The sequence below is a fragment of the Poecilia formosa genome, unplaced genomic scaffold, assembly GCF_000485575.1.
Source record: "Poecilia formosa unplaced genomic scaffold, Poecilia_formosa-5.1.2 Scaffold128, whole genome shotgun sequence".
In the NCBI taxonomy this organism is placed as follows: Eukaryota; Metazoa; Chordata; class Actinopteri; order Cyprinodontiformes; family Poeciliidae; genus Poecilia; species Poecilia formosa.
Window position 1 is genome coordinate 1,409,334 of NW_006800067.1, and position 12,974 is coordinate 1,422,307.

At 37.7% G+C, this 12,974-nt stretch overlaps 1 long non-coding RNA gene across 2 annotated transcripts; it reads left to right on the forward strand.

Annotated features, from left to right (window-relative positions):
• Nucleotides 1-8,412, forward strand: LOC107837261 (uncharacterized). 2 transcript variants are annotated; one of them, XR_001663277.1, is made up of 4 exons: nucleotides 1-110; nucleotides 7,011-7,133; nucleotides 7,226-7,337; nucleotides 7,437-8,412. It is a non-coding gene; the product is annotated as an uncharacterized LOC107837261 (long non-coding RNA). The 2 variants fall into 2 exon arrangements; XR_001663276.1 differs by having other exon boundaries at nucleotides 7,011-7,337.
• The last annotated feature ends 4,562 nt before the right edge of the window (nucleotides 8,413-12,974 follow it).

Consider the following 12,974-nt stretch of genomic DNA (forward strand, 5'->3'; position numbering starts at 1 on the left):
GCAGAAAAAAAAAAAACTCCGGGGCGCAAAACAGAATAAGGAAGAGGGGGGAGGGATAAAGATGTTGGAGGGATGAAGAAAAGCTTTTCAAAGTGGTGGAAAGACAGTAGGTAAGTAATGTTAGTGTATCAACAGGAGGGTTGTAAATATTCAGGTTAGCTTAAGCTAGCTAGCCTAAACTGACATGTATCCTCTAAACAGCACCAAGACCAAGTGCAAATCAAGATGTCTTTATTACTGGAGGTATTTCACAGTAAAAGCAAATTTCACGTTGATGACAGATTGTTCCTCAGAGTAACACAGTGATTTATAACAAATGAGTTAATTTCACAATGTTAAACGACAAAAACATTTTTTATTTATTTGTTTTACAGAAGTAATTTATTAGGGCCAGATAGTGACAGAAGGTGAAGCGTTCTGGGGTTAGTAGCATCACTGGCATCTTCTCCACAGAGACTTATACAAATTTAATGACAATTCATCATAGTGAAGCAAAACAAAATAAAAGTAATGTATAAAACATAAACGCAGATACAGTTGCATCTAAGCAACCAAAACCTATGGCGGTATAAAAAAAAAAACAGCACTGTTTCTTTATTTTTGGATTGTGACATTTTCTTGGTATCTATTTGCTCTTAGAAGTGTTTATGCTCACACAGGGCTGCTTTTAGCACCCCCCCCCCACACACACACACACACACCTTCAAAATCGATCAATCACAACCCTCACACATTCGGAGCAGGCAGGAAGGATAGACTTTCAAAATGAAGGGTTTGAGCCTGATCCAGAGCAGATAAAAAAAAATCCAATAAATTGAGGCTTAGGATTTCCAGCAGCTATGTGTGCAGGTATGTATCATTATTGGGCCACTGACCACTGAAGGTTTGCTATATGCCAAAGTGTATCATGCTGAAATGTCAGCTAGCCGCTGTAGCTCCAGGACTTGTGCTTTTCAAGCCTCTGTGGCAGCTAAGCATTCCTTTGTCATGGTGCATCTATATATCCGTGCAGCTCCAGCAACACATGGCCAATAGCATGTGGCCCTCATGCCAGAAGAGATTTTATAATTAGGGTATCCAGACAAAAAATGTGGATTCACCAGCACCTGACATATGGCTGGCAGTGTTACCTGTTAGAGAGTTGGAGAAGCTGTAATGGACTCCCATCGCTCCTGAAGCTGCCCTGCAGGCTGTCGTCTTGCTTTTTTTAGTCCTTCTCCCAGCTTGTTTTAGCTTGTTAAACCTTTGCAAAAGGTAGACACTATCGAGTGAAATATCAACGCCATACAGCGTGTGGCTTTTAAACTCATCTGCAATGAAGAACAAGAACAATTCGGTTTGTTAATGTGTGGTGATGGCTGTTCACGGTGGCATCTTGAAGCACCATATTAGAAAAAAAAAATTAAAAAAAAAGGTCTCAGACAGAACAGACAGAGTAATAAGTGATTCCCTGACAGCCTGGGATGATCATTATCCAGCAGTGTTTGATTGGCACTTTAAAATGTTTTGTGCAAGATAGAAATATAGGTATGGCACTTTCCAATGCACCTTAACAATCTGCTTCATGAGGACCTGAGAATAACCCTTCCTCCTCTGCAGGATTGTTAAGTTTGTTGAAACTCTCTGTCACTCCTAAAGGCTGCTGAGGGCTGAAGAATGTGTCATTTAAATGAGTATATTTTTAGCGAAATGCGCGCACACCTCTGTGGTTTATAAACTGTCTCTGGACACTGAGGTGAGCAGCCGGTGCCCACAGCGGCGCTCAGGGGAGCCACTGATTCCTTAAACCTACCGAAAGATAACTGGAAATTAACATATTGAGTTAATTACCCTAATCAGTCAGTACTCATTTATCAACCCACATGTCTAAATTGCTTCCTGTCAAGGTAAATTGATTTTAATTGCACTTTGACCTTCTGTGCAATTCTTTTATGTCCGAGTTCTTATTGCTTCACATGACCTAAGTGCGACATGTCGGCGTAGTGCAAACTGACGGTGTTATTAGGCTGATTTTCATAACAGATAAAAGCCTGATATCTATCTTGGGTTCCCCATATTAAAATGTTCAGTTTAGGATCTCCTCAAAGTTTTGAGTTAATTTGAGGAAATAATTAGTTTTTGACAAAGCGCTCTCTGTACATGTGCAGCTCCCCACCTGCTCAGCGGTGACTCTCTGTCCCTGGGCGCTTCTCCTTTGCTCGCTCTTGTTCCAGGACATGGTCTGGAGAGGAAGGATAATTAGTTCAGGAAGAGTTTGCTGCCTTTGAGAAAGTGCTTCTCGGCTTTAGACAATTTGTCCTTTAAACGTCAACAACCTCAGCGCTGTGCAAAAGTCTTCAGTCATTGGCATCTTTGTGAATAAATGCTCCAGCCTGACTGATTTTTTTTTTTTTTTTAAATAAATGCACCCACCTTTGGAACTTTACCGAATGCTGAGGTGTTGTGATCAATAAAAATTGTTTATCTTGAGTGGTCTGTTCCCTGCAAGAGTGGAAAAAATGAGCAGGTGAAATATTAGCGCTAAAATTTTTTAACTTTCAGTCAATTTACAGAAACGCTCCGATTTATGTTTGACAAACCTAGAGAAAGCGTTTCTCTGCGCTAAAGCTGAAAGGTGGCACATCAGAAGTTTCTATTAAAATCTTTAAAAATAAAGTAATTTTACAAGCAAACATGGAGTTTGCTTGTAAAATTGAGATTTTGTGTCGTCAGAGGGTAAAGAAAGCAGCGTCAGCAGCCGGTTCCAATTTCTTCTGGTGGATTTTATTGTTTAACATCGTTTTTTTTTTTTTTTTTTTTTTTTCTGACGTCCATCTCAAGTAGACAAAATCTTACTGATTTTATGCAAAACTGGCAATGCGCCTGCACTTCAACCATGAGAGAACAAGTCAAACCAAACGACAAAGTCTGAAGAAAGAAGTAGGAATAATATCATTAATCTAATTTACAAACCCATCTGACATAGTTAAAATATTTCATGCAGGGCAACTCAAAAGGTTACTTTAAAGAAGACAAACAATGCAATACGAAAACACCCCCATCCATTTGGTAGGACCCAGTGATGTAATCAGTGACGTCATACATCTGTTTAAACAGGAAGTGCTGGGGCAGAGGCCCCTAGGTGATGCTGCTTTAATATCCTTGTCTATTCTTCTAGTCAGTCAAGTAGAGTGATTTTTTTTAAGATTATTTTGTTTTATTGTGAATATATTTTATGTTATCTGATCTTTATCAGGATCTAAAATTGTCATTTAAGTGTCTTTGATAAATATGATGGATTTCTTAATATGCTTCAATGTTTTTCTTTTCTTTTTTTTGCCTCTTTTTAAGTCAATTTAAGATGAATCTTTTTGTTTGTTTATGTCTCTTATGACTGATGTATGAATTAATCTGGCATAAGAACATTGTCAATGGTCTGTTGGCTTGTAAAAAGCATCTGCAGGCACTTTATTACACGAAGCCAGTCACCAAAACACAAATTTCCCAAGATTTTAATTCAGTCAATGAAAACTCCCACATGTAAGAATTCAGCTACAGTAAATAGTGTTTTAAGGAAGATTTTCAAATGATCAAATGTACCATATGTAGATGAAAAGGATAAAGTGTTTTTTAAGCGCTGTGTCAGGTTGTTGCTGGATTTATTTCCTGATTATTAAAAATATAATCAAATACTGCAGTGCACATTTTTACAGAAACATGTTTAATATATTTAATATTTGTCTATACCCAAGTTCCCTGATTTCGTGTTGTTATGACGCGAAAGGAAATGAGTAAAACTGCAAATAGGAAATTTTAGATCTTAAAATTCTTCAGGGTTCAAAACTAGAGGTATAAAACTGATTCTAATGCCAAAATGTAATTTATTTTGCTTTTATCATTATTATTATTATTATTATTATTATTATTATTATTATTAAAATTTGAGTAAAAGCAGGCTTCTTAAGAGGCGAAAAGCACTTTGCACTTGAATGTTACAACTTTACTCAAAACCAGTCTGACTTTTTTGGGGGAAAAAAGTACATGATTGTTTGATTGTTGATTATCATTTTCTGGTGGAACTATCATCCATAAAAACATTAATAATGTCATGAACAGGAAAACAACTCAATTAAACTCACATAAACGGAAAAAAAAGATATTTACTAGATGGGCTCATCAGATGATTTCAGAAAAATAGTTGAAGTGTAAAGCCACACAAAACCTTCAACATTAAAACAAACAAAAAAAAATGGATAAAGGTAAATATAGAAATGTTTTTTTTTTTAAACATCATCATGTCATTTATTCACCAATGACGGTCTACAGCTATGAAATGCATATTTTGTAACCATTTAAACCCAAAGCCCTTTCAGGCCTTGCTTGACACATTATCTCTAGTTATTTGACACCAAAGTGACAATGTCCCTTTGAAATTCAGGAACTTTAAAGAAGATATTTAGAACCAGATGATTTTTTACTTTTATTCAAGGACACGAGTAGAACTGAATCATCTGGTGAATGAAAGCTTTTTTTTATTTTTTCTCTTCTGACAGACACTTTCCGCTATCTTGTTCACCCTCTTGATTTTTAAAAAGGAAATCAACGGGAGCCGTCTTTCACATGAGAACAAACCGTTGAGATAATCCGCCAGTGAAAATGGCCTTATCTGCGTTTGTTATTCTCAGGAAATCTTAATGAGTCGTGCATGGGGTTATCAGCAAAGTTCTGTAGGGCTCGGCAGATGAAAGCATTCTGCAGCTAAAAAAATGAGGAAAAATTATTTTGCAGAGAGAACGAGACGCTGTTTCAACTACGGCGGGCCTGGACTGCGTTAGACAGCTCTCTGTAAAGGTTTTAATTTCTGGCAAAACTTCATCTACTTTTAAAATGTATGGATGCGGAAAAACCTTAAGCTAAAACTGAATATCTGTGATATTGATCTTTTTTGTGGTGATAGAAAACAACCCATTACAAGTAGCCATGTAAATATACGGAGCATGCAATGACTTTAAATTGAGCGTTTTGGTACGTCGTTGGAAGAATAAATAAAGGTATTGTGCTGTCGGAAGAAATATTACAAAACACAAAATCCAGGTAAACAAATTTAAGATTTTGTGGATTTTCTCTCATTTACAAATGGTCAAAATTTTAAACTGCACTCAAATTCATAAGTCAAAACTATCAAAATTGTAACTATAATAAAGGATTAGTTGTAATTCTGGCTGATTTGGTCCTCTTGCTGTTATTTTTAAATATATTGGGTTTGTGTGATAGACCCAGCTTTTAAACATTTAAACTCCTTCAATAATCTGCATATTAAAACAAAAACAAAGGTTTAAGGAACAGAACACTACTTTGTTGTGTTTCTGAAAACTTTTTTTTTTTTTTTTTCACTTTTGGCAGGAAACAATATTCTCCAGAAATAGGCCACTATCATCAGGGAGTTCCTATGAAGAACTACGCACAGAGTTTCTCCATAAATGGCAGGTGATAAAGCCGAATTGGCTAAATGGCGGCTTTTTCTGTTGACAAGGATCCTTTTTGTCGAGTGCAGCACTCACAGGTTTATTTAAAAGCCGTGCTAATAAGAGTCTATCACTCCGACTATCCATTACCTCCAGTCGGTTACAAAGAAGCTCACTGCACCATTGTTTGAATTTAAGTAAACAAGCCACCCTGGCAGAGGGATGCAGGTGAATGAGGTAAAAACACACTTGCTAATCTGTTCTCCAAAAGGCATTTATTAAAAAAGTTGTCGGAGAACCCCCCGAAAAGTGCTTTCCCTTTCCAGATACACACTCCCACAGGCACAGAAATAAATGGCTGTGCGTGATCTCATGTGCACAATCAGAGACTTTGACGTAGAACTGCTCAACTCCCACATCATTACCGTTATTTTCTGTGAGCACTTTGATTGCGTTAATTACAGTTAATTGGCTGCCTCGTTCAGTTGAGCCATCATTACTGGTTATTTGTTTGTAACTGTATTCAAAGTTCTTTCTGGAGTTACCATGCCGCACCGAGGTTGTCGAATAAGAAAAAAAATAAAAAATAAAACGGCAGAAAGTTTCCACATTGATCCGGCAGCAATGAATCTAAACCCCAATTTGCAAAAGTATAAATATCTATTGAAGTTTAATTTTTTTTTTTTTTTTTACTTTACAGCTTCAGTGTATTTATTAGGGATTTTTTTTTGTAACAGCCCAGCACAAACAGAGCACAGTGAAGTTTTGGATAGAGGTGCTCTGGTCAGATATGACTTAAAATGAACTTTTGGGCCTACATGCAGAACATTATACATGGCAGAAAACTAACACTGCACAACATCTCCACTGTAAAACAGGATGGTGGCAGCATCATGCTGTGAAGAAGAGGAAAAATATGGTTAGAGTGAGCTAATTGATAGAAAATTTTGTGAGAGGCTGCAAAAGTCTTGAGATTGGGCCTGCAGGTTCACCTTCCAGCAGGACAACGATCCAGCCTGAGCTTCTGTTGCCTGGTTCAGATGAAAATATTTACGTTTGAGCATACGTTTGAATATACTCAAATCTAATAATCTGTGACAAAACTTGAAAATTCCTCCCCAAATGGTCCCCACCCTGACCATTTGAGCCTATTTTGGACAAGGGGCAAAGAAATCAGACAATTAATGCGCAAAATCTGTAGAGACCTGCGCCAGTAGCAGCAGTAAAAGGAAATCAGCAAAGGATGGACGTACATTTGAGTTATAAAAAAATTAAAAGATTGTATTGTCCTTCCATTTCACAGTAACCCACTACTTTGTGTTGGTTTATAACATTAAATCGCCTAAAGGCATTGCTTCTTGCAGTTATAATTTGATAAAAATCCAAAACAAAAAAAAATGTTCAAGGAGTATAAATAATTTAACAAAACACTGCATATAAGAATTACTGGATTATTGAACGAGAAATTTCCACCTTGCCACATGTGGCATTATAAAGTAATGAATTGGCTAAAAAAATAAAAATGTTCCCGCTTTTTTTTTTTTTTTCTTTTCCCTTTTTGTGCAGAAACATTACTGTGAGCTCAGGAAGATTACTTGCTAAAATTTGCAAATACTCAGCCCGTACCTTCAGTGGAAAATCTGACTGATGATAAGCAGAGCAAACTCCCAAACACATTCTTCCTCTGAGGTATGTTAAAAGATAGCTGGATATATTAGCAAAGCGAAGCTCCAGGTGACACCAAGATAGAGTCCTTTACCCTGTTTCACTCATTCGGTTAGCTAACATTTCCCCGAGGCAGATCAGTTCAACCAACTATAAATCTGAGCCCCACCTCACCGATTTCCACATGCTGGTCCAAATAGCAAAGAGAGAAAAAGATGAAGAAGAAAAGTTAAGTTTGGGAACCGTTTTGGTCTGCAACGACAAGTGGAGACATTCCATTATTACACATGTATTCATATTGAAACGCTGAGCTTTTCTTTACGTTAGAGGCTGTATTCAACAAGGTTTTCCATGGTGAGTCCTTGGTTGGTGTTCTCCTCACCGTCGACCTGGGTAAGCCGCAGTCTTTTGAAAACGGGCCATCTTCACACTGTTGGAAGGCCTCTTCCACCGGTGAAGGCGCAGACCTCCACCGACAAACACCTCCTCATTCCGGATGAATGATCTGTGCTCCCGCCTGCCTGACTCCCTCCATCAAACCTGGCCAGCACTCATAATAAATGATAGCGCGGGACAATGCCCTATTTTCACGACAGAGTCATCTGTCATGCCAGCCCAGACAAAGCCCCCAGAGTTTCATCATTTTCACACACTGCTTGCAGTGAAGTAACAAAAAAAGAAAAGAGAGAGGGGAAAAAAAAAGAGAGAAAAATCCAGCTTCATCTGTTCAGTAATGGCTGTGGGATGCCTTGAAAACATACTCGGTGTGTTTACTAAATCAGACACATTTTATCTCAAGGGCTCTACATGGATTTATGTGATCTGCTTTGGTGTTCAATCTTTCGTCTGATGCAACTGTCCATATCTTAGTTTTTCTTATTTACGAGTAAATCTGCTCCTTTTCCTGGTCGACATCTTATTTCATGGCTGTTACATTCAGTTTCATGCATTAGTCTGTTAATTAAACCCTCATTTAAATATTTTTGGGAGACGTTTGATGCTTAGTGTCAATTTGCGGGTCTATCGGGTCACCTCCTCTGATCTGCCACAGCAGAAGAGGCCCTGTGGTCTTGTAATTGTACACTAGAGACAACCTTGACGTGCGCTCTCTCATCTCTGGCCATACTGTTATAGCGGTGGACACGGCTTCTTTTTCATAGGCATCCAAAATCAACAACAGGATGTGTCCGTGAACTAGTTTTAGATTTCAAAGCCCGTAAATAAACTTCTGCAGAGGAATAACATATCACCGTTGTGAAGGTTGATGTGCCTTTGCAATAAATTTGGAAAACTTATCAATCAAGAGTTGTTTGATTTGCTTAAGGTATTATTAAGTGTCTTAACAATACTTTTGTTTAAATTTAGGGCATGCATGAAAATGACAAACTGACAGAAAAAAAATACAAAAATAAAATCATTGTCAACGTAAAACTGATTCCTACAAAAAGGGAAATTAGATTAAAATATAAAATTAATGATTGCTTAAGATATCCGTTCCTTTCATGTCAGTAACTAGATGCACCTTTGGCCACAATCACAGTCTCTGTCAGGTTTGCACATCTCCGGATTGGCTCTGAACAGCAACTTTCAAGTCCTGATGTAAATTCTATGTGGGATTGAGGTCTGAGCTTTGACTAGGCCGCTGGTTCAATGAATGCACATTAATGAAGTGCATGTAAATTTGATCAAACCACTGCGGCTGATTTGAACAGTTTCTAAACTGTCCTGTCAGGGATCAGCAATGTGCCTGAGCTGCTGCTAGTTCTGCAAACCCCATTTCATTACTGAAGCGAAATGTGGCTTTGAATTTTTAAACTGCTCTGTAAAAAGAGACAAAAACCTCAGCAACCTTTTTGAAGAAGAGCTGAAGCATGAACATAAATTTAAATGTCTTTTTATTTTGTTTTTAATGATAAATCAAAAAGAACTCACAAGTTAGATGATGGGGTAGTTTTTGACCAAAGTGTCCAGTCAATGTTTTTTCTCCTTCACTATTTCGTACTCTAGAAGTTTTCCTTCATTAATGATGGACACATTTTCTTTGACTCACTCAAAAATCGAATAATTTATAACTTTTTTCCGTGAAACTTTGTTTCAGTAATTTATTTATTTATTTTTTACTCCAATTAGTGATATTAATCAGAAGGAAGTTTCTTTAGGGGTCATATCTGTCACTTTTCATAATATTAAGTTTAAAATATTTTGAAAGGGGTCATATCTGTCACTTTTCATAATATTAAGTTTAAAATATTTTGAAAATGATACAACAGAAACAACCTTTATTGTCCCGCAATGGGGGAAATTCAGGTGTAACATCATAACCAGGTGTAAAAGTTCAAACACAAAAAATAATCTTATGTACAATGAAATAAAAATAATTTAATAATTACAATCTAATTCTTTATGAAATTTCACAATTATTATCATAATTAATAAAAAAAAGGCCAAATGTCAAAAATAATACACTTGTAAAGCACATGGTACAAAGACGTTTACCTACTAAAATGAAAATAGGAAGAAGCTAAAAAATAAAAATTAAAACAATCATTTACATTTTAAAACTCTAAAAAAAAGGCTCATTTAAAGTATTTCACTGCTACATATTTGAACGAGGGGAAATGTTTGTTTACTTTCTAGATGACCAATAATGTTACGTTTGCTAACTTGATGCGTTATTAAAACTTAAGAAGTAGGAGAAAAATGACAACAAAAATGGCTTCTAGTGCTCTGCAAGCAACATCACACACACAAACTGCGACGTCATCCTCCAGTGCAACAAGACGACGCTGATTTTACCCAACATTCAATAAGGCGCTCAGTTTTTCACATTAAAAATACTACAGGCTGCTCTGCGATCAATGGACGGTTCTCATCTGCTTCGGTTCATGTCACCTAAAGTCAGACGTTCTAATAAATTTCCAATCTACCAAATCTGAAAGAGTATTGACGGCACAAAAATGTCAGCTGGAGATAAAAACGTGTGCACTTTTCGGCTTCAAAGCTCCAGGGCAATAAAATCCCACAGCTGCTCAGAAGCCAGCGACATATTCCAATAAAAAGTTATCTTCAAATGACAGGATAGCCTTAAACACCAGTTTTAACCTTTTATTATCTGTGTCTTGTTTTCCGTTGTGCTTTGACAATATGACTGGGCAGGCCGGTGGTTGAAGATATCGGATGTCTCTTGTCGCTGTTTTTTCTTCTTCAAGCTGAAAAAATAAAATAAAATTGCAAAGGAGGTAAAAGCCTGAAGAGTTGGTGTGTGACATAAGCATAATGCATTTCATAGTCTGCTACACAGAATGCGTCCACAGACAACAGGAAGCCATTTATTATCAATATGATATTTCGCCCGAGTGACGTTTGATCCGAGACAGATGATCCAAGAGCCCACAAAAACATTTACGTACCTGATCTTTGAGAGCCGCGCCTCGAAACATGAATAATCACGGCGGCGTAGAAATGACAAGGCATGTAGCTGCACTCTTTAGGGGATTTCTGGCAAAAGCCTATCTGCCTTTTCAGCCGTTCCTCCTGTGTTTCAACCTCCACTCCGGGTGATAGATTAAATTTACATGGCAGAGGAAGTGTTGTGAATGCTATGAGTTGGGCACCTGGGCGCTGGCAGGCAAAGACAGAGTACTTTGTGAAACAAATGTAACAGCACTATCTATCTGGGTTATTAGAGTCCCCCCACAGGATCCTTTTCAACAGAACACTGGCCATTATGTAGGCCACAGAGAAACAATGCAAGAAAAGGGTCTGGCTGTGGCGACACAGCAGAGGAATTAACTAAGGAGCGCTGAATCCTCGCCATTCTTCCATGAAGCCCAACCTTGAGTAGATGGGATAATGAGCGAATGTGCAAAGAGTTCGGGAGAGCTTGTTGCTGAAGAGAATCTGAAGTGACAAATCGGTGCGTGTGTGTGTGCTTTTTATTCAACATAAACATGACAAACAGGTTGGAGGTATGCAGCCTTTCCACTAGTTAGATAACACAAACTTTGAATGGATTTTTCTCTTTTTCTTTGAGAGAAAACAGAAGCTCCTTTATAGTCAGCATACACAGGCAGGTGATTTTTATTTTTATTTTTTTTAGGAGAGCTGCAGAATTGTAAAGTGCTATTGATGACAAAAAAACAACAACAACAAAAAATGTTGGCACAATTTGAAAAGGAACAGCAGGGAAAGCAGGAAGCGCAGTATAAACTGAATGAACGTGTGCTTGTACCGATGTTTGCATGATGTCGCAGACTGAGACGGGAGATGAAAGTGAGTAATTGATCATGTTGCCACTGTCCTCGCTCTTTGCCGAATGTTCAAAAGGATTAGTCTTAGGGTGGATGGATTAAAGCAAGGTGAGAAGGAGAGGAGAGAAGAAAGAGGAGAACATTTGCTCGCTAATCCCCGGTTGGTTTGGCGGTGCAGAATAACAGGACTTAATGTAAGAGCGGTTGTCTAAATGTTCCCGTCCTGGTTGGCGACGCCCCCAATGTTCTTACTTCTCTGCAGCTCCTAAATCTTAACTTCTGACTATTGAATTAGCAGGTTAAAAATCTCATGGAGTCCCATACTTCTCCCTCCGCCCCCAATTTCCTGCGCTTGCAGATTTGCACATTTGCACAACTTCTTTTAATCAGATGGATTTTGTGGTTGATATAAAAAGTCTCCACGGTGACTCTGGCAGTCCTAACTCATTTGCAATGCAATTATACACAAGCAGTTTAGAACAAGTGTGTGGCTTTTATTCAAACACTTTCGCTGCAGCCACGGTGCCATCTCACATGTGATTAGTATGTTTTTAGGCAACTTCCTATTTGAATTCTTGTAAATTCAGACTTTTCCTATGGTGCCTTATGTCCCAAGTAAAATCCGGTGCAGCAAATTGCCTTAAGCAACCAACTGAGTGCCATTTAATTTCAACGTTAAAGCATGGTAGTGGGACGATTATGCTGTGGGAATGCCTACTTTCAACAGTTAGAGGTAAGATGGTCAAAGTTGATGCAAAGAAGAATGGAGTTCATCTGTCAAAATTTGACTGCTTTACACCAGAGCAACATCACCAAACATACAGTCAGAGCTAGTTGGAAGATTTAGACCAAACACAACTTATTTTAAACATTAACAGGGAAACCATTCAGAAATAATAGGGAGATGAAAGGAGTTTGCTGCAGGCCAGCCCTGGATGATTGTGGGTTGTGGTTTGGAGATTCTTCTTCCATCAGGACAGCAACACTAAACACACATCCACAGCTTAAATACTCTGCAAGCATGTCAGCGTGCTTTGTTTATGCCAAAGCATATACATCTGCCCATTCAAATGTCCCATTCAAAATCACGATATTTAATTAAATGAAGGCAAAATATTCTAAAGTCAGCTGTTTCGCAATAAAAATTGGGCATAAACATGAATCTCAGGATATGTAAAGCTGGCATTGACATTTCCCAAAAGTCGCGAACCTGTAACATGTTGTGCTATCATATTTTGATTAATTATCAATTTCCCCTCATTTCTCAATTATGCACCACATTTTGTTGGTTCCTCCCTCACCGCACTCTCGCCCAAAAGAACACTCATTGACATTTACTCTTGTAATGTGCAATATTATTATTACCACCAACATTTGCAATGCATTGTGTTCATTTTAATATGCGTAGGCCTGTCATAATAATCAATAAATCAATTAATCGCATGATAAATTAAAACAAACTCAGTAATTTCCGTTGGCATAATTTATCCAGCTTTTGCTGGAAAGAGAGAAAAATAGTTTTTTCTCTCTTTCCAGCAAAAGCTGGATGATAAAAGTCTTCAGTTTGGTGCTTTGGTCTCAACTAAACCTTTTTTGAAGGACAATTTAGTTTACA